The following is a 23144-nucleotide window of genomic DNA, read 5'->3' as shown; positions in this document are numbered from 1 at the left end:
GACAGTAAAGGCAATCATTTTAGAAGGCTTGGACTGCATATACAAGTTGACAATGGAACTAACAGAGTTTAGCTTATGTAGTTCAAGAATTATACTCCCTCCGTCCAAAAATAAGTGACTCAACTTTGTACTAACTTTGTACTAAAGCTAGTACAAAGTTGAGTCACTTATTTTGGGACGGAGGGAGTACTTGACATTGGAACGCTAGCACGTGGAAATTGGAGGAACTGAAACTGCATCCACCGGGCAGAACCAGCTGTGCATGGCTGTTGCAGCGGAAAAAGACTGCCTCAGTCAACCTATTATTTTGCTTGGGATGAGGATGATCTACAAAAATGAGTAAGATATTATTGGCATCAGCTGAACTAGCAGTAGTGCATCTAACTGAGATACGGATAAAGACAGGTAAAAGCTGAGACAAAGTAGCTACTGGCCTGCTACATCAAGGAATACCTCTCTATCTCTCTGCTTGCATGTTTTCAAGCACACGAGGGAAAACTAACAAGCTACCAGTACAAACCTAATAAATAACAAACAGAGGAGGCTCCACGTCCAAGGCCACTAGATGATTAGCATCTCCACCAGACGATCTACAATCACAAGTCCAAGGCCAGCAGATGATTAGCAGTGGCTCGACTAATCAACTATTCACTACTGGAGTAATGATTACCAAGTTATCCATCACATCTTGCTGTTGGAAACATCACACAAGAACCAGAGTGTCATCGTCCACCTTGCCCTTGAGGTCAAGCAGCTCGAAGATGAGGCTCCACGTCGCGTGCACAGCTACAAATTAACGCATGCATATGGATCAGTACAGGAACGCCCCAACCAAAAGCGGAATGGGAGGATCAGAGAAAGCAAGAGAAGGTGGAGGATGTGTGCAGGGAGGGGGGAATGTCAGTACCTGGAACCGGACGAAGAAGGTGGAAGACGGCTGCGTGAGAATCCTCTCGGTGCCGCCGCACCCTCCTAGTGAGTGCAGATCCGGGGCCTCACTTGGTCACGACCAGATGTGACCCTTGTCGAGGACGTGGCCGATAGCCGCGAGGACGAGCAAGATGCAGCTCGTCGTGGATCTGGGAGGGCCACTGCGTAACCTGCTTGATCCGGGAGCGCTGGTGGTGCGTGCACCTGCGTGAGGAGGGAAGACACAGCACGTAAGGTAGAGTAAGGGAAGCCGAGGGAAGAACAACAAATCGACATATTGCCTTACCTATACGAGCAGCAGAAGCACGCGCGGATGGCGTCGTCGACCGAGCAGAAGCAGACGTGGGGATGCAGCCAACTCGCCATGGAGATGGAGCACCAGGTCCAACCCATGGGCGGATCTGGAAGCCGATGCCATGGAGGAGATGAGCTCCAGGTCCAGCCCCTGGGCGGATCTGGGAATGATCGAGGAGAGGTCGACGGCGGGATGGTGCGGCCGCCGTGGGCGAGGATGACGGCGGGGTGGTGGCGGCCGCCGTGGGCGAGATCGACGGCGGGGTGGGGGCGGCGGTTGTGGACAAGCACGGTGGATCTGGGCGGGGCTGGGGACGGGACCGGGGGAGGATGGTATCTACACGAGGCCATCGCCGGGGTTTGTGGCGTGGTGGAGGCGGCCGTGAGGAGGGAAGGAGGAGAAGGCGAGGGAGGGAGGGCGCCGCCGGCGGCGATGGGAAGCTAGGGTTAGAGAGGGGTGGCGGCGTCGATCTGGATCGGATCGAGATCTGAGGGAGGGAGAGGGCGGCGGCTGTGGGTGCGGGTTGTGTTAGGTCTAGTTAGGTGTGACGGTGGGGGGTCAAGTCTGCCGTTAGATCAGGGACGATCGGACGGTTCAGATCGCCTATGGTAGGGTGATCCGGGAGAGACGTCCTGATCGGTTGAAGACTATGGCTGTAATTTAAAATATAGTCTTTAAGTGCTAAAAACAAAGGGGTTTATGAAGCAACTACCAATAATATTTTGCAAAATGGAACCACTAAAATTTTCACTCAAGTTACACCAAATTTTATGGATGATGATAACCAACTTGTATGCATTTCCAATCGTTCTAGCCTTTTTTGGCCATTTAAGTTTTGTAAGATTCCATCCGCAGCTACGAACGGTTATGCCCATGGTTTTAATCGTGTTTTGAAATTGGCATAAAGAATTAAAGAAATCAAAAAATGGAAAGCCTGTGCATTGTGTGATCTAGTGTCTAGGAAAAAACAAACTTCTAACACGATAATTACTTTTAAAAAGTCTACTTAAATAGTCAATCTTATGGTCACATTCTTGGCATAGTCTACTCAATGACCTCAGATCGTGCACAAGGGTGCATCCTGGAATGGCAAACAATTTTTCCTAAGGAATCTTTTATTTTCTTTGGATGAAAAATCAGTTTTCCATTTTTTCGATTGCCCAAAATGAGTTTTTTTGTGAAGGGCCTACCATATATTTGTTGCAAAATGGTACCTAATCAATTTTATAAAATACTAGGCCATATATAATGCACAATTGACCAAATGGTCGGGTGTAAAAAGTTTTGATCCACCTCTGGTGAAAAAGACAAATTCCCGCTGATTCAGCAGGAAGCGGGTCAAATTTGAACTGTAGCTACCTCGTAGTTTGCTATTTATTTTTTCCAAAAATCATTTCTAGGTACATAAGTATCTATTTAATCAGAGAAATACCAAAAAAATTCCAAGATTCAACCAATACCTAGGAACGGTCAAGCCCGCCGTTTTGACCGCATTTTGAAACGGGCATAAAAAATTCAAAAAAAATCAAAAAATTGGGAAAACTTCGCATTGTGTCATTATATATGACCAAGTTTTCAGGAAAAATAATAAACTTGTAATACGATGTTGCCTAAGGAAGTTTTCATTTATTTTGGACGAAAAAATCATTTTCCATTTTCAGAGTGCCCAAAATGAGTTTTTTTATGAAGGACCTACCAAATAATTGTTGCAACTTTGGACCAAATGAATTTTATAAAATACTAGGCCATATTTAATGCACAATTGACCAAATAGTTGGGTGTCACAAGCTTTGATCCACCTCTGGTGAAAAAGACAAATTTCTGCCGATTCAGCTAGAAGCGGGTCAAATTTGAACTGCAGCCGCCTCATAGTTTGCTATTTATTTTTTTCCAAAAATAATTTCTAGGTACATGAGTATCTATTTAATCAGAGAAACACCAAAATTTTTCCAAGATTCAACCACTAGCTAGGAACGGTCATTCCCGCCGTTTTGACCGCATTTTGAAACGGGCATAAAAAATTCAAAAAAAATCAAAAAATTGGGAAACCTTTGCATTGTGTCATCATATGTGGCCAAGTTCCTAGGAAAAATAACAAACTTGTAATATGGCAATTATTTTAAAAAAGTGTTCTCAGAAACGAGCTATCACGTGTGGAGATCAATGGCTTTCAAGCCAAATGATCAATCTTATGGCCACATTCATGGCATAGTTTGTTCAAATGATCTCATATTGTGCACAAGGGTGCATATTGGAATGGCAAACAATGTTGCCTAAGGAAGTTTTCATTTTCTTTGGACAAAAAAACCATTTTCCATTTTTCGAGTGCCCGAAAGGAGGTTTTTTTGTGAAGGACCTCCAAAATAATTGTTGCAAAATTGGACCAAATCATTTTTCTAAAATACTAGGCCATATTTAATGCACAACTGACAAAATGGTTGGGTGTAAAAAGTTTTGATCCACCTCTCGTGAAAAAGACAAATTTCCGCCGATTCAGCTGGAAGCGGGTCAAATTTGAACTGCAGCTGCCTCATAGTTTGCTATTTATTTTTTCCAAAAATAATTTCTAGGTACATAAGTATCTATTTAATCAGAGAAACACCAAAAAATTTCCAAGATTCAACCACTAGCTAGGAACGGTCATTCCCGCCGTTTTGATCGCATTTTGAAATGGGCATAAAAAATTCAAAAAAATCAAAAAAATTGGGAAACCTTCGCATTGTGTCATCATATGTGGCCAAGTTCCTAGGAAAAATAAAAAACTTGTAATATGGCAATTATTATAAAAAAGTGTTCTCAGAAACGAGCTATCATGTGTGGAGATCAATGGCTTTCAAGCCAAATGATCAATCTTATGGCCACATTCATGGCATAGTTTGTTCAAATGATCTCATATTGTGCACAAGGGTGCATATTGGAATGGCAAAGAATGTTGCCTAAGGAAGTTTTCATTTTCGTTGGACGAAAAAACCATTTTCCATTTTTCGAGTGCCCGAAAGGAGGTTTTTCTGTGAAGGAACTACCAAATAATTGTTGCAAAATTGGACTGAATCATTTTTATAAAAAACTAGGTCATATTTAATGCACAATTGACAAAATGGTTGGGTGTAAAAATTTTTGATCCACCTCTCGTGAAAAAGACAAATTTCCGCCGATTCAGTTGGAAGCGGGTCAAATTTGAACTGCAGCTGCCTCATAGTTTGCTATTTATTTTTTCCAAAAATCATTTCTAGTTACATAAGGACCTATTTAATCATAAATACATGGTTTGGTGGCGATACGTCGAGGTTTGGGCGGTGGCCGAGGGCCTCAACTCTAGAGCGCGTAAACTCGCATGCCCGTCGCGTGGTCACCGCGTGACCGTAATGTTGCCATGTGTTCTGGGTGGCTTAGGCATGTCTAGTGGGTTGGGCACTCCCCAGGTTGGTGCTAGGAAGAAAATTACAACATAAGATTCTCACGGGAAGACCGATCGATGCTCAAACATGAATTAGCAGCCAAGTGTTTGATTAGCGGTACGGGAAATGCACATGGCCAATGGGCGTGAGTTTTGGCTGAGGATGATCATCTACTAAGGAGAATGTCTTCACAAATTTTTAGCTCAAAAGGAGGATCCTAGGTGGTACTTGCTTTGCAAAGTACCACGCTGGACAAAAATATGAATGTTGAAGCTGGGCTCAAAATAATGAATGGATTGAGCTGAAATTTTGTGGAGGATGGTTATTTGGGCATAGAAAAGCATTGTAGAAAATTGATACCATTTGGACATGCCAAAGTAGTACTTCCTTCACAATGCTCTTCTATGGACAGAAACTTGGGAAAACTAGTGAGAGAGATTGGATGAATGAAATGAGCTCAAAATTGGTGTAGCTAAGTTACTTAGGTATGGTCATGCGCTGGTAAATTTTCAGATCATTTGGGTAAGCCTAGCTAGTACTTACTTCACAAAGCTTCTCTCGAGGTAGAAACTTTGGAAATTTCCCGAGAAAGATTTACTAGGAAAATTGAGCTGAATATTATCATGTGGCAATGATTTGGGTATGGAAGAGTGACCGAAAAGTTTGAGGGTAATAGGAGGGGTCTATATAACACTTGCTTTGCAACGTGCCAATTTGGCCATAAAATATAAATTGAACCTGGGCTCACATAGATGATTTGACTGAGCTGCAATTTGGAGGAGGGTGATAATTTGGGCATATGAAGAAACTGTATAAATTTCATGTCATTTAGAGATATAAAAAAGGTACTTCCTTCACAATGCTTCTAGGTGGACAAAAACTTTGGAAATTTGCCGAGGAAGATTTGCTAGGCAAATGGAGCTGAATTTTGTCATGCGGTAATGATTTGGATAGGAAAGAGTGACCAAAAATTCGTAGGGCAATCAAGAATATATAAATAGCACTTCCTTCATAAAGTGTTGTTGTGAACATAATAGGAAAATGAATATTGTTCAATTAGTGTTGAACTAGGCAAGGAAGGATTTTTACATATTTGATGAAGATATGACCCAAAGAATTTATGAGATTTTTTTGGGAATTTTGGGAATGATAGAGATATAGGTTGCTTCACAACCTAGGGTAAAAACTGCCACATGGACATGACACATAGGAAAAACTGATGAGATGGCGCCTAGTCATCACAACCCACCACAATCTACAAGGTTATGACCATCTATATTGGTCATTAACAACTAGAAATAAGGCAGCGGACTAGCACTGTTTGCTTTGTGACCATTTCGTGTAAGGAGATTACAACCTTTCTGACCAAAATGGTCGCAATGGTTTAGGGTTTGAAGCCCCCTGAAAAGCTTTTGACCAATTGGTCTAAAATGGTCATAAATTTATGACCAATTCTTCGAGGGTCACTGACAGAAGGTCATAAGTTGACATATTTCTTGTAGTGGTATGTATGATTTCCAATAAGCTGGTTGCTCGCTCCATTGTTCCTGAGAACGGAGTCTTGGTCATTTTACCCATGAGGCATGGTTCGCATGTGTCAAATGATTCGTAATCAAGAGACTCTAAAAGTCCATCTGCATGGAGCTTCTTCATGCGTTTGACACCTATGTGACCAAGGCGGCAGTGCCACAAGTATGTGCGACTATCATTATCAACCTTACATCTTTTGGTACTCACACTATGAATATGTGTAGCATTACGCTCGAGATTCATTAAGAATAAACCATTCACCATCGGAGCATGACCATAAAACATATCTCTCATATAAATAGAACAACCATTATTCTCGGATTTAAATGAGTAGCCATCTCGTATTAAACGAGATCCTGATACAATGTTCATGCTCAAACTTGGCACTAAATAACAATTATTGAGGTTCAAAACTAACCCCGTAGGTAAATGTAGAGGTAGCGTGCCGACGGCGATCACATCGACCTTGGAACCATTCCCGACGCGCATCGTCACCTCGTCCTTCGCCAGTCTCCGCTTATTCCGCAGCTCCTGCTTTGAGTTACAAATGTGAGCAACTGCACCGGTATCAAATACCCAGGAGCTACTACGAGTACTGGTAAGGTACACATCAATTACATGTATATCACATATACCTTTTGTTTTGCCGGCCTTCTTGTCCGCTAAGTATTTGGGGTAGTTCCGCTTCCAGTGACCACTTTCCTTGCAATAAAAGCACTCAGTCTCGGGCTTGTATCCATTCTTTGGCTTCTTCCCGGCAGCTTGCTTGCCGGGCGCGGCAACTCCCTTTCTGTTCTTCTTGAAGTTCTTCTTACCCTTGCCTTTCTTGAACTTAGTGGTTTTATTCACCATCAACACTTGATGTTCCTTTTTGACTTCTACCTCTGCTGATTTCAGCATTGCAAATAATTCAGGAATGGTCTTTTCCATCCCCTGCATATTGAAGTTCATCACAAAGCTCTTGTAGCTCGGTGGAAGCGACTGAAGTATTCTGTCAATGACCACGTCATCCGGGAGATTAACTCCTAGCTGAGTCAAGCGGTTATGCAACCCAGACATAGTGAGTATGTGCTCACTGACAGAACTGTTTTCCTCCATCTTACAGCTGAAGAATTTGTCGGAGACTTCATATCTCTCGACCCGGGCATGAGCTTGAAAAACCATTTTTAGCTCTTCGAACATCTCATATGCTCCGTGTCTCTCAAAACGCTTTTGGAGCCCTGGTTCTAAGCTGTAAAGCATGCCACACTGAACGAGGGAGTAATCATCGGTACGTGTCTGCCAAGCGTTCATAACGTCTTGTTCTGCAGGGAGAACATGTGCGTCACCTAGCGATGCTTGTAGGACATAATCTTTCTTGGCAGCTATGAGGATGATCCTCAGGTTCCGGACCCAGTCCGTGTGGTTGCTGCCATCGTCTTTCAGCTTGGTTTTCTCTAGGAACGCGTTGAAGTTGAGGACAACGTTGGCCATTTGATCTACAATACATGTTGTAAAGATTTTAGACTAAGTTCATGATAATTAAGTTCATCTAAATCAAATTATTCAATGAACTCCCACTCAGATAGACATCCCTCCAGTCATCTAAGTATAACATGATCCGAGTTAACTAGGTCGTGTCCGATCATCACGTGAGACTGACTAGTCAACATCGGTGAACATCTTCATGTTGATCGTATCTTCTATACGACTCATGCTCGACCTTTCGGTCCTCTGTGTTTCGAGGCCATGTCTGTACATGCTAGGCTCGTCAAGTCAACCTAAGTGTTTGCATGTGTAAATCTGTCTTACACCCGTTGTATGTGAACGTTGGAATCTATCACACCCGATCATCACGTGGTGCTTCGAAACAACGAACTGTCGCAACGGTGCACAGTTAGGGGGAACACTTTCTTGAAATTATTATGAGGGATCATCTTATTTACTACTGTCGTTCTAAGTAAACAAGATGCAAAAACATGATAAACATCACATGCAATCAAATAATAATAGTGACATGATATGGCCAATATCACATAGCTCCTTTGATCTCCATCTTGGGGCTCCATGATCATCCTGTCACCGGCATGACACCATGATCTCCATTATCATGATCTCCATCATCGTGTCTCCATGAAGTTGCTCGCCAACTATTACTTCTACTACTATGGCTAACACGTTTAGCAATAAAGTAAAGTAATTTACATGGCGTTTCTCAATGACACGCAGGTCATACAAAAAATAAAGACAACTCCTATGGCTCCTGCCAGTTGTCATACTCATCGACATGCAAGTCCTGATTCCTATTACAATAGCATGAACATCTCATACATCACATATATATCATTCATCATTCATCACAACTTTGGCCATATCACATCACAAAACAGTTGCTGCAAAAACAAGTTAGACGTCCTCTAATTGTTGTTGCAAGTTTTACGTGGCTGCAATAGGGTTCTAGCAAGAACGTTTTCTTACCTACGTGAAAGCCACAACGTGATTTGTCAACTTCTATTTACCATTCATAAGGACCCTTTTCATCGAATCCGCTCCAACTAAAGTGGGAGAGACAGACACCCGCCAGCCACCTTATGCAACTAGTGCATGTTAGTCGGTGGAACCGGTCTCACGTAAGCGTACGTGTAAGGTTGGTCCGGGCCGCTTCATCCCACGATACTGCTGAAGCAAAATAAGACTAGTAGCGGCAAGAAAGTTGACAACATCTACGCCCACAACAAATTGTGTTCTACTCGTGCAAAGAGAACTACGCATAGACCTAGCTCATGATGCCACTGTTGGGGAACATTGCAGAAAACAAAAAATTTCCTACAGTTTCACCAAGATCCATCTATGAGTTCATCTAGCAACGAGTGATCGGATTGCATCTACATACCTTTGTAGATCACGCGCGGAAGCGTTCAAAGAACGGGGATGAGGAAGTCGTACTCGACGTGATCCAAATCACCGGAGATCCTAGCGCCGAACGGACGGCACCTCCGCGTTCAACACACGTACGGTCAGCGTGACGTCTCCTCCTTCTTGATCCAGCAAGGGGAAGGAGAGGTTGATGAAGATCCAGCAGCACGACGGCGTGGTGGTGGATGGAGGGGTCACCGCATCAGGGCTTCGCCGTTCTACTGCGAGAGGGAGAGGTGTAGCAGAGGAGAGGGAAGCGCCAAGACTCAAGGGTGCGGCTGCCCCTCCCTCCCCCCCTTTATATAGGCCCCCTAGGGGGTGCGCCGGCCCTAGGAGATGGGATCTCCTAGGGAGGGGGTCGGCGGCCAAGGGGTGGAGTGCCCCCCAAGCCAGGTGGGGCGCCCCCCCACCCTAGGGTTCCCAACCCTAGGCGCATGGGGTGGGCCAAGGGGGGCGCACCAGCCCACTATGGGCTGGTTCCCCTCCCCACTTTAGCCCATGGGGCCCTCCGGGATGGGTGGCCCCACCCGGTGGACCCCCGGGACCCTTCCGGTGGTCCCGGTACAATACCGATGACCCCCGAAACTCTCCCGATGGCCGAAACTGCACTTCCTATATATAATTCTTCACCTCTGTACCATTCCGGAACTCCTCGTGACGTCCATGATCTCATCCGGGACTCCGAACAACTTTCAGGTTACTTCATATTCATATCTCTACAACCCTACCATCACCGAACCTTAAGTGTGTAGACCCTACGGGTTCGGGAGACATGTAGACATGACCGAGATGGCTCTCTGGTCAATAACCAACAGCGGGATCTAGATACCCATGTTGGCTCCCACATGCTCCTCGATGATCTCATCGGATGAACCACGATGTCGAGGATTCAAGCAACCCCGTATACAATTCCCTTTGTCAATCGGTACGTTACTTGCCCGAGATTCGATCGTCGGTATCCCAATACCTCGTTCAATCTCGTTACCGGCAAGTCACTTTACTCGTACCGTAATGCATGATCCCGTGACCAGACACTTGGTCACTTTGAGCTCATTGTGATGATGCATTACCGAGTGGGCCCAGAGATACCTCTCCGTAATACGGAGTGACAAATCCCAGTCTTGATTCGTGTCAACCCAACAGACACTTTCGGAGATACCCGTAGTATACCTTTATAGTCACCCAGTTACTTTGTGACGTTTGGTATACGCAAAGCACTCCTACGGTATCCGGGAGTTACACGATCTCATGGTCTAAGGAAAAGATACTTGACATTGGAAAAAACTCTAGCAAACGAACTATACGATCTTGTGCTATGTTTAGGATTGGGTCTTGTCCATCACATCATTCTCCTAATGATGTGATCTCGTTATCAATGACATCCAATGTCCATAGTCAGGAAACCATGACTATCTGTTGATCAACGAGCTAGTCAACTAGAGGCTTACTAGGGACATGTTGGTGTCTATGTATTCACACATGTATTACGATTTCCGGATAACACAATTATAGCATGAATAAAAGACAATTATCATGAACAAGGAAATATAATAATAATCCTTTTATTATTTCCTCTAGGGCATATTTCCAACACCAACACCAAGCTGGGCGTCGACCTAAAAGATGTTCGTGCCCAGCTGTCAGACTCCGTTAAGGAGAATCAGCGGCTTTGGCGTGGCATATTTAGTAAGTGCTTGAACGAACCTTTGAAAAAAAGTTCGGCGGGGAATTCGACTAACAGAGTAATGTCTGTAGGTGTGCTAACAGGTCGTCTTGCAGAGGAGATGCCCGGTTGTATGGGTGACCTTCTTCCCGAGCTCTCGTAACTGCTCGAGCAAGTTCGGCAGGTGATGCAAGGCGTCGCCCAGGCCTTGTGGCCATCCATCTCCATGCCCGGAGGTCTTGGAGAGCTTGCGGAGAAGCTAAAGGGAGCACGGCGGCGCTTCCGATTGTGGAAGATATCGGCCTGCCGTCAAGGCGCTAGGGAGGCCTGGGCCATGGTGAAGACGCGGTACACAAAGGCTGACCCCAACCACATGGCCGAGGTCGGTCCTGTGGGGCCCGATGGGAAGGAGATCCCTGTAAGCTTAGTATACGGCCAAGTAGAATTGGCCGCAAAGTATTCCCAGCAGGACTGTAAATTAGACAGCCTGTTAGATGGTATTGAAGAGGAATACAATCAGTCAGAATGACTATGTAATTTAATTGACATTTATAATGCCTTCTAGCCGGATTGTAGATCGTTTGTCATGGCCGACCTTTTCGCTTCAGCCTCGGGACCTGACGGTCCGGAGTGTGTCCGAATTCCCATGCGGTTATATAAGAACCGGGGAATGCATGGAGACCAGGCGTAGGGGTCATTAGTGCGTGAACAGACAAGTGCCTGACTAGTTATGTTATATTACATGGTTAGTAAGAAACATCTTCCAGGGAGAATAGTTCCGTTAGGGGTTCCTTTCCCTGGAAGGCATGACCTAAAGTGCATGCCCATTCTGCGAAAAAGACGCGGGAAAAAGCATCTGGGGGCGCATAAATAAATAAGTGAAAAGATCATCTTTTAGGTCACCGACCGAATATTCCCTTAAGAACGCTAGCTTTCGGCTTCACCCATTCTGAGGTACACATCCGGCTGGTCCGGCAGTAACAATTGCAGAGGTGCTCCCTTTACCGCCTAGCCGAATAATCGGGAACGTAGGGGTAAGCACAGGAGCTAGGCAACCCAGCTTGGCCAAAACTTAAGTCATATCGATGCATATAATGGTGAAATAAAAGGTACATGCGGAAGTGTAACACATGTGTTGGGCATGAAGCCCGTATAAATAAGCTTCTGTTAAAAGAAGCCCCCAGGTTTAATGAGTGTGAATAGCACATCATTTGATGAGACTTTAAAGGCTATAAGAGAAAGGAAGGGGAGAAGGAGAGAAATGTAAGACAGAAAGTATATAAAAAATGGACAGAGGAAGGAGACGAACACAGAGTCCGGCGCTAGGCATAGAATCTTCGGAGACGGGCTGCGTTCCATGGGTTCAGCTCGAGTCGGTTATCCGATGCATCTCGCAGGAGGTATGCTCCACCAGTCAGGACTTGGTCAATTATGAAGGGACCTTCCCACTTGGGCTTGAGTTTGTCCTTTTTCTTGTCCAGCAGGCGTAGAACTAATTCGCCAACGTTGTAATTTTTGGCCCGTACTTCTCTGCTTTGGTATCTTCAAGCCTGCTGTTGATAGAATGCGGAACAGGCTTTTGCCACGTCACGCTCCTCCTCCAATGTGTCCAAACTGTCTTGCCGATCGAGCTCGGCTTCTCTTTCTTCGTACATGCACACTCGAGGTGAGTCATGAATTATGTCGCAAGGCAAAACTGCCTCTGCGCCGTACACCATAAAGAATGGTGTGTATCCGGCGGTGTGATTCAGCGTGGTCCGCAGCCCCCAGAGTACGTAGTCGAGCTCCTCTACCCAGTGCGTGTTAGATTCCTTGAGGGACCGCACTAATCTGGGTTTGATGCCGCTCATGATAAGACCATTTGCACGTTCCACCTGGCCGTTAGTTTGTGGGTGATAGACGGAAGCATAATCGAGCTTGATGCCCATGTTTTTGCACCAGAGTTTTACCTCGTCGGCCGTAAAGTTCGTGCCATTATTAGTGATGATGTTGTGGGGGACGCCGTAACGGTGTACAACCCCGGATATAAAGACTATCACCGGTCCGGATTCGGCCGTCTTAACAGGCTTGGCTTCTATCCATTTGGTGAACTCATCCACCATGACCAGTAAGTATTTTTGCTTGTGGGTTCAGCCTTTAAGGGGTCCAACCATGTCAAGCCCCCAGACCGCGAAGGGCCAAGTGATGGGGATAGTTTGGAGGGCGGTGGGTGGCATATGGCTTTGGTTTGCAAAGAGCTGGCAACCGACGCATCGTTGGACTAAGTCCTGGGCGTCTGCCCGGGCCGTCGGCCAATAAAAGCCTGTACGGAAGGCCTTGCTTACAAGGGATCGAGCTGCAGCGTGATGACCGCCGAGTCCGGCATGAATTTCAGCCAGGAGGTTCCGCCCTTCCTCTTCGGAGATGCACCTTTGAAGGACTCCGGTAGTGCTTTTCTTATAAAGCTCTTCCTCGTGGACTTTGTAGGCTTTGGATCGCCACACTATGCAGCGTGCCTCATTTTGGTCCTCGGGGAGTTCCTGCCTAGTAAGGTAGGCGAGGAATGGTTCTGTCCACGGGGCGATGACGGCCATTATTACGTGGGCTGAAGGTGTTATTTCATTGGCAGAGCCACCGATTGTGTCAGAATGTTCGGTGTCAGGCAGTGCGGTTGGGTCCGGGCTGTTATTGTTCGGCTCCCCTTCCCATACTACGGATGGCTTGAACAGCCTTTCCAAGAAGATGTTGGGGGGGACTACATCGCGTTTTGTGCCGATGCGTGCCAGGACATCTGCCGCCTGATTATTTTCCCGGGCTATATGGTGAAATTCAAGCCCTTCAAACCGAGCTGACATTTTTAGGACGGCGTTGCGGTAAGCTACCATTTTTGGATCCTTGGCATCGAAGTCTCCATTTATTTGGGATATTGCGAGGTTCCAGTCCCCGCGCACCTCTAGGCATTGAATGCCCATGGATACTGCCATCCGGAGACCATGTAAAAGGGCCTCATATTCGGTTGCATTGTTGGAGTCTGTGTACATAATCTGGAGTACGTATTGAACTGTGTCTCCTATGGGGAACGTCAAAATGACGCCAACCCGTAGTCCGGCCAACATCTTCGAGCCGTCGAAATGCATGATCCAATTTGAATATGTGCCGTACTCTTTAGGGAGTTCAGCCTCCGTCCATTCTGCGACGAAGTCGGCCAAAACTTGCGACTTGATGGCTCGTCGTGGCTTATAAGTTATGTCGAACGGGAGGAGCTCAATGGCCCATTTTGCAATCCAGCCCGTTGCGTCACGGTTGTTTATAATATCGTTAAGTGGTACTTCCGAGGCTATTGTTATTGAACACTCTTGAAAGTAGTGTCGTAGCTTCCGGGATGCCATGAATACCGCGTAAGCAATCTTTTGATAATGCGGGTACCATGATTTGCATGGAGTGAGGACAGTGGACACATAATAGACCGGCTTTTGAAGGGGAAATTTGTGTCCGTCCGTTTCTCGTTCGACGACGAGCACTACGCTTACAACCTGATATGTTGCTGCAATGTACAATAGCATTGGTTCGCCAATGTTTGGCGCGGTCAGGACTGGGTATGTTGCCAATATGGCTTTTATTTCGTCGAGTCCGGCCGTGGCTGCATCCGTCCATTCGAAGTGTTCGGTGCGCCGAAGGAGGCGGTTAAGGGGTAGGGCCTTTTCTCCCAAGCGGGAGATAAAGCGGCTTAGAGCCGCCACACATTCGGTTAACTTTTGTATTTGTTTGAGGTCCTTTGGGATATCCAATTGTGACAAAGCTCGGATCTTGGCTGGATTTGCTTCAATTCCTCTACCGGATACAATGAAGCCCAAGAGCTTTCCGGCTGGGACGCCAAAAACGCATTTTTTCGGGTTGAGCTTGATGTCGTATGTTCGGAGGTTATCAAATGTGAGCCTCAAGTCGTCTACTAGAGATTCGACATGTCTTGTTTTGACGACCACATCATCTACATATGCCTCCATCGTTTTGCCGATCTGGTTTGCCAGACATGTCTGAATCATGCGCTGATATGTTGCGCCGGCGTTTTTGAGCCCGAAGGGCATTGTGTTGAAGCAGAATGGGCCGTATGGTGTGATAAATGCCGTTGCGGCTTGGTCTGATTCTGCCATCTTGATTTGATGGTAGCCGGAATATGCGTCGAGGAAACACAACGAATCGTGTCCTGTGGTAGCGTCGATAATTTGATCGATGCGGGGGAGGGGGAAGGGATCCTTTGGGCAAGCCTTGTTAAGGTCTATAAAATCAACGCACAGGCGCCAGGATTTGTCCTTCTTTGGTACCATCACCAGGTTTGCTAGCTAGTCCGGATGTTTTATATCTCTGATGAATCCGGCCTCCAATAGCTTTGCTAGCTCCTCTCCCATGGCCTGTCTCTTAGGTTCGGAAAAACGCCGAAGAGCTTGTTTGACAGGTTTGAATCCTTTTAGGATATTTAAGCTGTGCTCGGCCAGCCTGCGTGGGATTCCTGGCATGTCTGAAGGGTGCCAGGCGAAAATGTCCCAGTTCTCTCGTAGGAACTCTCGCAGTGCGGCGTCTACATCAGGGTTTAACTGTGCCCCAATGGAAGCTGTTTTATTGGGGTCCATTGGATGGACCTGGAATTTGACTATTTCGTCCGCCAGTTTAAAGGAGGTGGACTTCGATCTTTTGTCGAGTACCACATCGTCCCTATTCACCATGGAGCGCAGCACAGTCAGTTCCTTAGCCGCTAGGGCTTCGCATAGTGCCTCGAGGGCCAGTGCGGCTGTCTTGTTTTCGGCGCGGAGTGCTATGTCCGGATCACTAGCGAGAGTGATGATCCCGTTAGGCCCGGGCATCTTGAGCTTCATGTACCCGTAATGGGGTATTGCTTGGAATATTGTAAACGATTCCCGCCCTAGCAGAGCGTGATAACCGCTGCTGAACGGAGCCACATGGAACGTGACCTCTTCGGACCTGTAATTATCCGGCGTGCCGAACACCACATCTAGTGTGATTTTTCCTGTACAGCGCGCTTCCCGACTGGGGATTATTCCTCTAAAGGTTGTGCTGCTTCGCTCAATGCGGTTCCAGTCTATTTCCACTTTTTGAAGGGTTTCCTCATAAATGAGGTTCAATCCACTGCCGCCGTCCATGAGTACCTTGGTAAGACGAAAGCTGTCCACTATTGGACTGAGGACCAATGCGGCTGGTGCTCAGGCTGTTCGGAATTTAGGTTCATCACTGGCGTTAAAGGTAATAGCCGTGTCACTCCATGGGTTTATTGTTGCTACTTGGTAGACTTTGGCAAGGCTGTGGAGTGTCCTTTTTCGCATATTATTTGATGCGAAAGTCTCGAAGACTGTTAGTACCGTATTGGTGTCTCTGGGGTGGCTTTCTGTGGCCTCCGGAATTAGGAGATCTTCGCCAATTTTGGCCACCTGCCGAAGTATCCAACATGCACTAAGACTGTGAGTTGGTGTGGCGTCCTCTGTACTGTGAATTTTACAGGGTCCATTAAGCCATCCTTCCAGTACGGTTCCATGCCCTGTAGAGGGTTTTTGCTTTTTGGTGTTTGACCCGGGTGTCTGGCGATGATGCACCCTTTTATTTCGGACTGGGTTTGTATTCAGGGCCGGATCGTCCCAAAATTTTATTTCGGTTTTCCAGGCGCTTTCCATCGCACAGTACTTTCGTACAATGGACGCTAAGTCAGCGAAGCGTGTAATATCACGGCGACTTATGGCGTTGAGGATTCCCTTGTCCGTGCAATTATTGCAGAAGATTGAGATTGTGTCTTCCTCGCGACAGTCCCTTATCCTGTTCCTAACCAGGAGGAATCTGGCCAAGTAATGATGTACTGTTTCATCGGGCTCTTGCCTGATTTGGGATAGATCGCTTATGTTCGGGTGGGTGGGTGGAATTAAATCCGAAGCCTCACCCAATCTGAGGCTCAGAGGCCGAGGAATTTCCGAACTCGAAAATTTGGATTCCTGGAAGTTGTCCAATGAATCCAGCCCGTCGCCTGACTCTAAGTTCAAGTCTTGAGTGATATCCTCCCCTCCGCGGGTATCCGACTTGGAGGGATCGGGAATCCAGACGTAGCTAGTCCTTAAGATAGATGAAGGGTCGCCGCACTGTCCCTCTACCACGGCAACGTGATGGGTGACTTGGGGAGAGTTAATCTCTCTCAAATCGGGTTTAGGCCCAATCTGGTCATAATCCGTAGCGACTCCCAGGGCGGCGATGCGATCCAAGAGCTCGTTTATGGAGGAGAGCTCCATCGGATCTAACTGCTCGGCGAGTTCCGAGCTGACATGAAGATTGTTTTCGATGGCTCGAGAGGTCATCGTCGGCGCAGAAGCCGAACAGGCGGTCATAAGAAAACCACCTAGCCGGAGGGTTTGGCCGACAGCCAAAGCTCCCTTAGCAACGGTGCCGTCTTTAAAGACGGGGCGAGGCATCCTTCCTGATGGCGATGACATAGAGGAACTCTCAATGAAAGCACCAATGTCAGTGTCAAAACCGGCGGATCTCGGGTAGGGGGTCCCAAGTTGTGCGTCTAGGCCGGATGGTAACAGGAGGCAAGGGACACGAAGTTTTACCCAGGTTCGGGCCCTCTTGATGGAGGTAAAACCCTACGTCCTGCTTGATTAATATTGATGATATGGGTAGTACAAGAGTAGATCTACCACGAGATCGGAGAGGCTAAACCCTAGAAGCTAGCCTGTGGTATGATTGTTGTTCTGAATATTGTCCTACGGAATAAAACCCAACGGTTTATATAGACACCGGAGAGGGTTAGGGTTACACAAAGTCGGTTACAATGGTAGGAGATCTACATATCCGTATCGCCAAGCTTGCCTTCCACGCCAAGGAAAGTCCTTTCCGGACACGGGACGAAGTCTTCAATCTTGTATCTTCATAGTCTAGGAGTCCGACTGAAGGTATAGTCCAGCCATCCGGACACCCCCTAATCCAGTACTCCCTCACCCGCTGCAGGAGCAACTCCAGATGTTATGAACGTCTGGCAAAGCAAAGCTGATGACTACTCGATAGTTCAGTGTGCCATGTTGTACGGCTTAGAATCGGGACTTCAACGATGTTTTGAACATCATGGAGCATATGAGATGTTCCAGGAGTTGAAGTTAATATTTCAAGCAAATGCCCGAATTGAGAGATTTGAAGTCTCCAATAAGTTGTATAGCTGCAAAATGGAGGAGAATAGTTCTGTCAGTGAACATATACTCAAAATGTCTGGGTACCACAACCACTTGACTCAACTGGGAGTTAATCTTCCTGATGATAGTGTCATTGACAGATTTCTTCAATCACTGCCACCAAGCTACAAAAGCTTCATGATGAACTATAATATGCAAGGGATGGATAAGACAATTCCCGAGCTCTTCGCAATGCTAAAGGCTGTGGAGGTAGAAATCAAGAAGGAGCATCAAGTGTTGATGGTTAACATGACCACCAGTTTCAAGAAAAAGGGCAAAGGGGAGAAGGGGAACTTCAAAAAGAATAGTAAGCAAGTTGCTGCTCAACTGAAGAAGCCCAATTCTGGACCTAAGCCTGAGACTGAGTGCTTCTACTGCAAAGGGACTGGTCACTAGAAGCGGAACTGCCCCGAGTATTTGGTGGATAAGAAGGATGGAAAAGTGAAAGGTATATTTGATATACATGTTATTGATGTGTACCTTACTAATGCTCGTAGTAGCGCCTGGGTACGTATTTGATAATGGTTCTGTTGCTCATATTTGCAACTCGAAACATGGGCTATGGATTAAACGAAGATTGGCTAAGGACAGGGTGACGATGCGTGTGGGAAATGGTTCCAAAGTCGATGTGATCGCCGTCGCCACACTACCTCTACATCTACCGTTGGGATTAGTTTTAGACCTAAATAATTGTTATTTGGTGCCAGCGTTGAGCATGAACATTATATTTGGATCTTGTTTGATGCAAGAAGTTATTCATTTAAATCAGAGAATAATGGTTGTTCTATTTATATGAGTAATATCTTTTATGGCCATGCACCCTTGATGAGTGGTCTATTTTTGTTGAATCTCGATAGTAGTGATACACATATTCATAATATTGAAGCCAAAAGATACAAGTTTAATAATGATAGTGCAACTTATTTGTGGCACTATCGTTTAGGTCATATTGGTGTAAAGCGCATGAAGAAACTCCATGTTGATGGGCTTTTGGAATCACTTGATTATGAATCAGTTGATGCTTGCGAACCATGCCTCATGGGCAAGATGACTAAGACTCTGTTCTCTGGAACAATGGAGCGAGCAACTGACTTATTGGAAATAATACATACTGATGGATGAGGTCCGATGAGTGTTGAGGCTCGCGGCGGGTATCGTTATTTTCTGGCCTTCACAGATGATTTGAGCAGATATGGGTATATCTACTTAATGAATCATAAGTATGAAACAGTCGAAAAGTTCAAAGAATTTCAGAGTGAAGTGGAAAATCATCGTAACAAGAAAATAAAGTGTTGGTGTGTCCAAACTTCATAACCACACTTTATTAGATATGGTGTGATCTATGATGTCTCTTACTGATTTACCGCTATCATTTTGGGGTTATGCTTTAGAGACAGTTGCATTCACGTTAAATAGGGCACCATCTAAATCCGTTGGGACAACACCATATGAAGTGTAGTTTGGCAAGAAACCCAAGTTGTCATTTTTTAAAGTTTGTGTTGCGATGCTTATGTGAAAAAGCTTCAACCTGATAAGCTCGAGCCCAAATCAGAGAAATGTGTCTTCATAGGATATGCAAAGGAAACTGTTGGGTACACCTTCTATCACAGTTCCGAAGGCAAGATATTCGTTGCTAAGAATGGATCCTTTCTACAGAAGGAGTTTCTCTCGAAAGAAGTGAGTGGGAGGAAAGTAGAACTTGATGAGGTAACTGTACCTGCTCCCTTATTGGAAAGTAGTTCATCACAGAAATCAGTTCCAGTGATTCCTACACCAATTAGTGAGGAAGCTAATGATAATGATCATGAAACTTCGGATCAAGTTACTACTGAACCTCGTCGGTCAACTAGAGTAAGATCCGCACCAGAGTGGTATGGTAATCCTATTATGGAGGTCATGTTACTTGACCATGATGAACCTACGAACTATGAGGAAGTGATGATGAGCCCAGATTCCGCAAAATGGCTTGAGGCCATGAAATCTGAGATGGGATCCATGTATGAGAACAAAGTATGGACTTTGGTTGACTTGTCCGATGATCGGCAAGCCATAGAGAATAAATGGATCTTCAAGAAGAAGACTGACGTTGATGGTAATGTTACTGTCTATAAAGCTCAACTTGTTGCGAAAGGTTTTTGACAAGTTCAAGGAGTTGACTACGATGAGACCTTCTCACCCGTAGCGATGCTTACATCTGTCTGAATCATGTTAGCAATTGCCACATTTTATGATTATGAAATTTGGAAAATGGATGTCAAAACTGCATTCCTTAATGGATATCTTTAAGAAGAGTTGTATATGATGCAACCAGAAGGTTTTGTCGATCCAAAAGGTGCTAACAAAGTGTGCAAACTCCAGCGATCCATTTATGGACTGGTGCAAGCCTCTCGGAGTTGGAATATATGCTTTGATAGTGTGATCAAAGCATATGGTTTTATACATACTTTTGGAGAAGCCTGTATTTACAAGAAAGTGAGTGGGAGCTCTGTAGCATTTCTAATATTATATGCAGATGACATATTGTTGATTGGAAATAATACATAATTTCTGGATAGCGTAAAAGGATACTTGAATAAGGATTTTTCAATGAAAGACCTCGGTGAAGCTGCTTATATATTGGGTATCAAGATCTATAGAGATAGATCAAGACGCTTAATTGGACTTTCACAAAGCACATACCTCGATAAAGTTTTGAAGAAGTTCAAAATGGACCAGTCAAAGAAAGGGTTCTCGTCTATGTTACAAGGTGTGAAGTTGAGTCAGACTCAATGCCCGACCACTGCAGAAGATAGAGAGAAAATGAAAGTCATTCCCTATGCCTCAGCCATAGGTTCTATCTTGTATGCAATGCTATGTACCAGACCTGATGTGTGCCTTGCTATTAGTTTAGTAGGGAGGTACCAAAGTAATCCAAGAGTGGATCACTGGACAGCGGTCAAGAACATCCTGAAATACCTGAAAAGTACTAAGGATATGTTTCTCATTTATGGAGGTGACAAAGAGCTAATCATAAATGGTTACATCGATGCAAGCTTTGACGCTGATCCGGATGACACTAAGTCACAAACCGGATACATATATATATATATATATATTGAATGGTGGAGCTGTCAGTTGGTGCAGTTCCAAGCAAAGTGTCGTGGCGGGATATACGTGTGAAGTAGAGTACATAGCTGCTTCAGAAACAACAAATGAAGGAGTCTGGGTGAAGGAGTTCATGTCCGATCTAGGTGTAATACCTGGTGCATCGGGTCCTGTTGGGGATATAACTATTGTGTATGACCCGCCCAGGAGGGGCCGGGTTATACCGCTGGTGGCTTGTTATGACAAAGCCCATGAATATGGCGGTTCACGAAGCAGGATTACTGGAGGCCCAAGACTCAAAGGCGGCTTAAAGCCCGGAGGTGTAAACCGCCATATATGTATGACTTGTAGTATAAGGCATGTGTAATTAGTCATCGAGCCGGACACATTGCGTATAAACCAGCGAGGAATCTGTGAGCCGCCGGGCGTCAACCTGTATATATAAAGGGACGACCCGACGGTCGTTCATGACAAGAAACAAGAGATCGAAAGCTAGATCAAGCATATTCGGTCCCTGGTAATCAAAACCAAAGCAATACCACCTCAATTGGATTAGGTTTTTACCTTCATCGCAAGGCCACAAACCAGTATAAACTCATGTGTCCTTTGTCCCGTTTAACCCCTTTAAGCTAACCTAGTTGTGATGGCTCCACGACTAAGTCCTTTCACTAGGACATCTGCCGTGACAATTCCACGACAGGTCCAATGAAAATATTTTGTGACAATACTGGTGCAATTGCCTTGGCAAAGGAATCCAGATTTCACAAGAGAACCAAGCACATCAAGAGACGCTTCAATTCCATCCACGATCAAGTCAAGGAGGGAGACAAAGAGATTTGCAAGATACATACGGATCTGAATGTTGTAGACCCGTTGACTAAGCCTCTCTCATGAGCAAAACATGATCAACACCAAGACTCCATGGGTGTTAGAATCATTACTATGTAATCTAGATTATTGACTCTAGTGCAAGTGGGAGACTGAAGAAAATATGCCCTAAAGGCAATAATAAAGTTGTTATTTATATTTCCTTATATCATGATAACTGTTTATTATTCATGCTAGAATTGTATTGACCGGAAACTTACTACATGTGTGAATACATAGACAACCAGAGTGTCCCTAGTATGCCTCTAATTGACTAGCTCGTTAATCAAAGATGGTTAAGTTTCCTGACCATAGACATGTGTTGTCATTTGATGAATGGGATCACATCATTAGAGAATGTCGTTATGGACAAGACCCATCTGTTAGCTTAGCATGATGGTCGTTTAGTTTTATTGCTATTGCTTTCTTCATGAGTTATACATGTTCCTCTAACTATGAGATTATGCAACACCCAAATACCGGAGGAACACCTTGTGTGCTATCAAACTTCACAACGTAACTGGGTGATTATAAAGATGCTCTACAGGTGTCTCCGATGGTGTTTGTTGAGTTGGCATAGATCGAGATTAGGATTTGTCACTCCGTGTATCGGAGAGGTATCTCTGGGCCCTCCCGGTAATGCTCATCACTATGAGCCTTGCAAGCAATGTGACAAATGAGTTAGTTATGGTATGGTGCGTTACAGAACGAGTAGAGAGACTTGCCGGTAACGAGATTGAACTAGGTATGATGATACCGACGATTGAATCTTGGGCAAGTAACATACCGATGACAAAGGGAACAATGTATGTTGTTGTGCGGTTTGACCGATAAAGATCTTCATAGAATATGTAGGAGCCAATATGAGCATCCAGGTTACGCTATTGGTTATTGACCGGAGATGTGTCTCGGTCATGTCTACATAGTTCTCGAACCCGTAGGGTCCGCACGCTTAACGTTCGATGATGATTTGCATTATGAGTTATGTGATTTGATGACCGAAGTTTGTTCGGAGTCCCGGATGAGATAACGGACATGACGAGGAGTCTCGAAATGGTCGAGAGGTAAAGATTCATATATTGGAAGGTTACATTCGGACACCGAAATGGTTCGGGTCGTTTCGGATAAGTTTCGGAGTACCAGGGGTTACCGGACCCCCCCCCCCCCGGGAGGTTAATGGACCACCATGGGCCTTAGTGGAGAAGAGAGAGGGCCAGCCAGGAGATGCCCCCCCTTTCCAATCCGAATTGTACAAGGGGTGGGGGCAGCGTCCCCCTCCTTCC

Source organism: Triticum urartu, chromosome 1A (genome assembly GCF_056163025.1).
Source record: "Triticum urartu cultivar PI428250 chromosome 1A, HENAU_Tu73, whole genome shotgun sequence".
In the NCBI taxonomy this organism is placed as follows: Eukaryota; Viridiplantae; Streptophyta; class Magnoliopsida; order Poales; family Poaceae; genus Triticum; species Triticum urartu.
Note: the sequence above shows the minus strand (reverse complement) of the source record.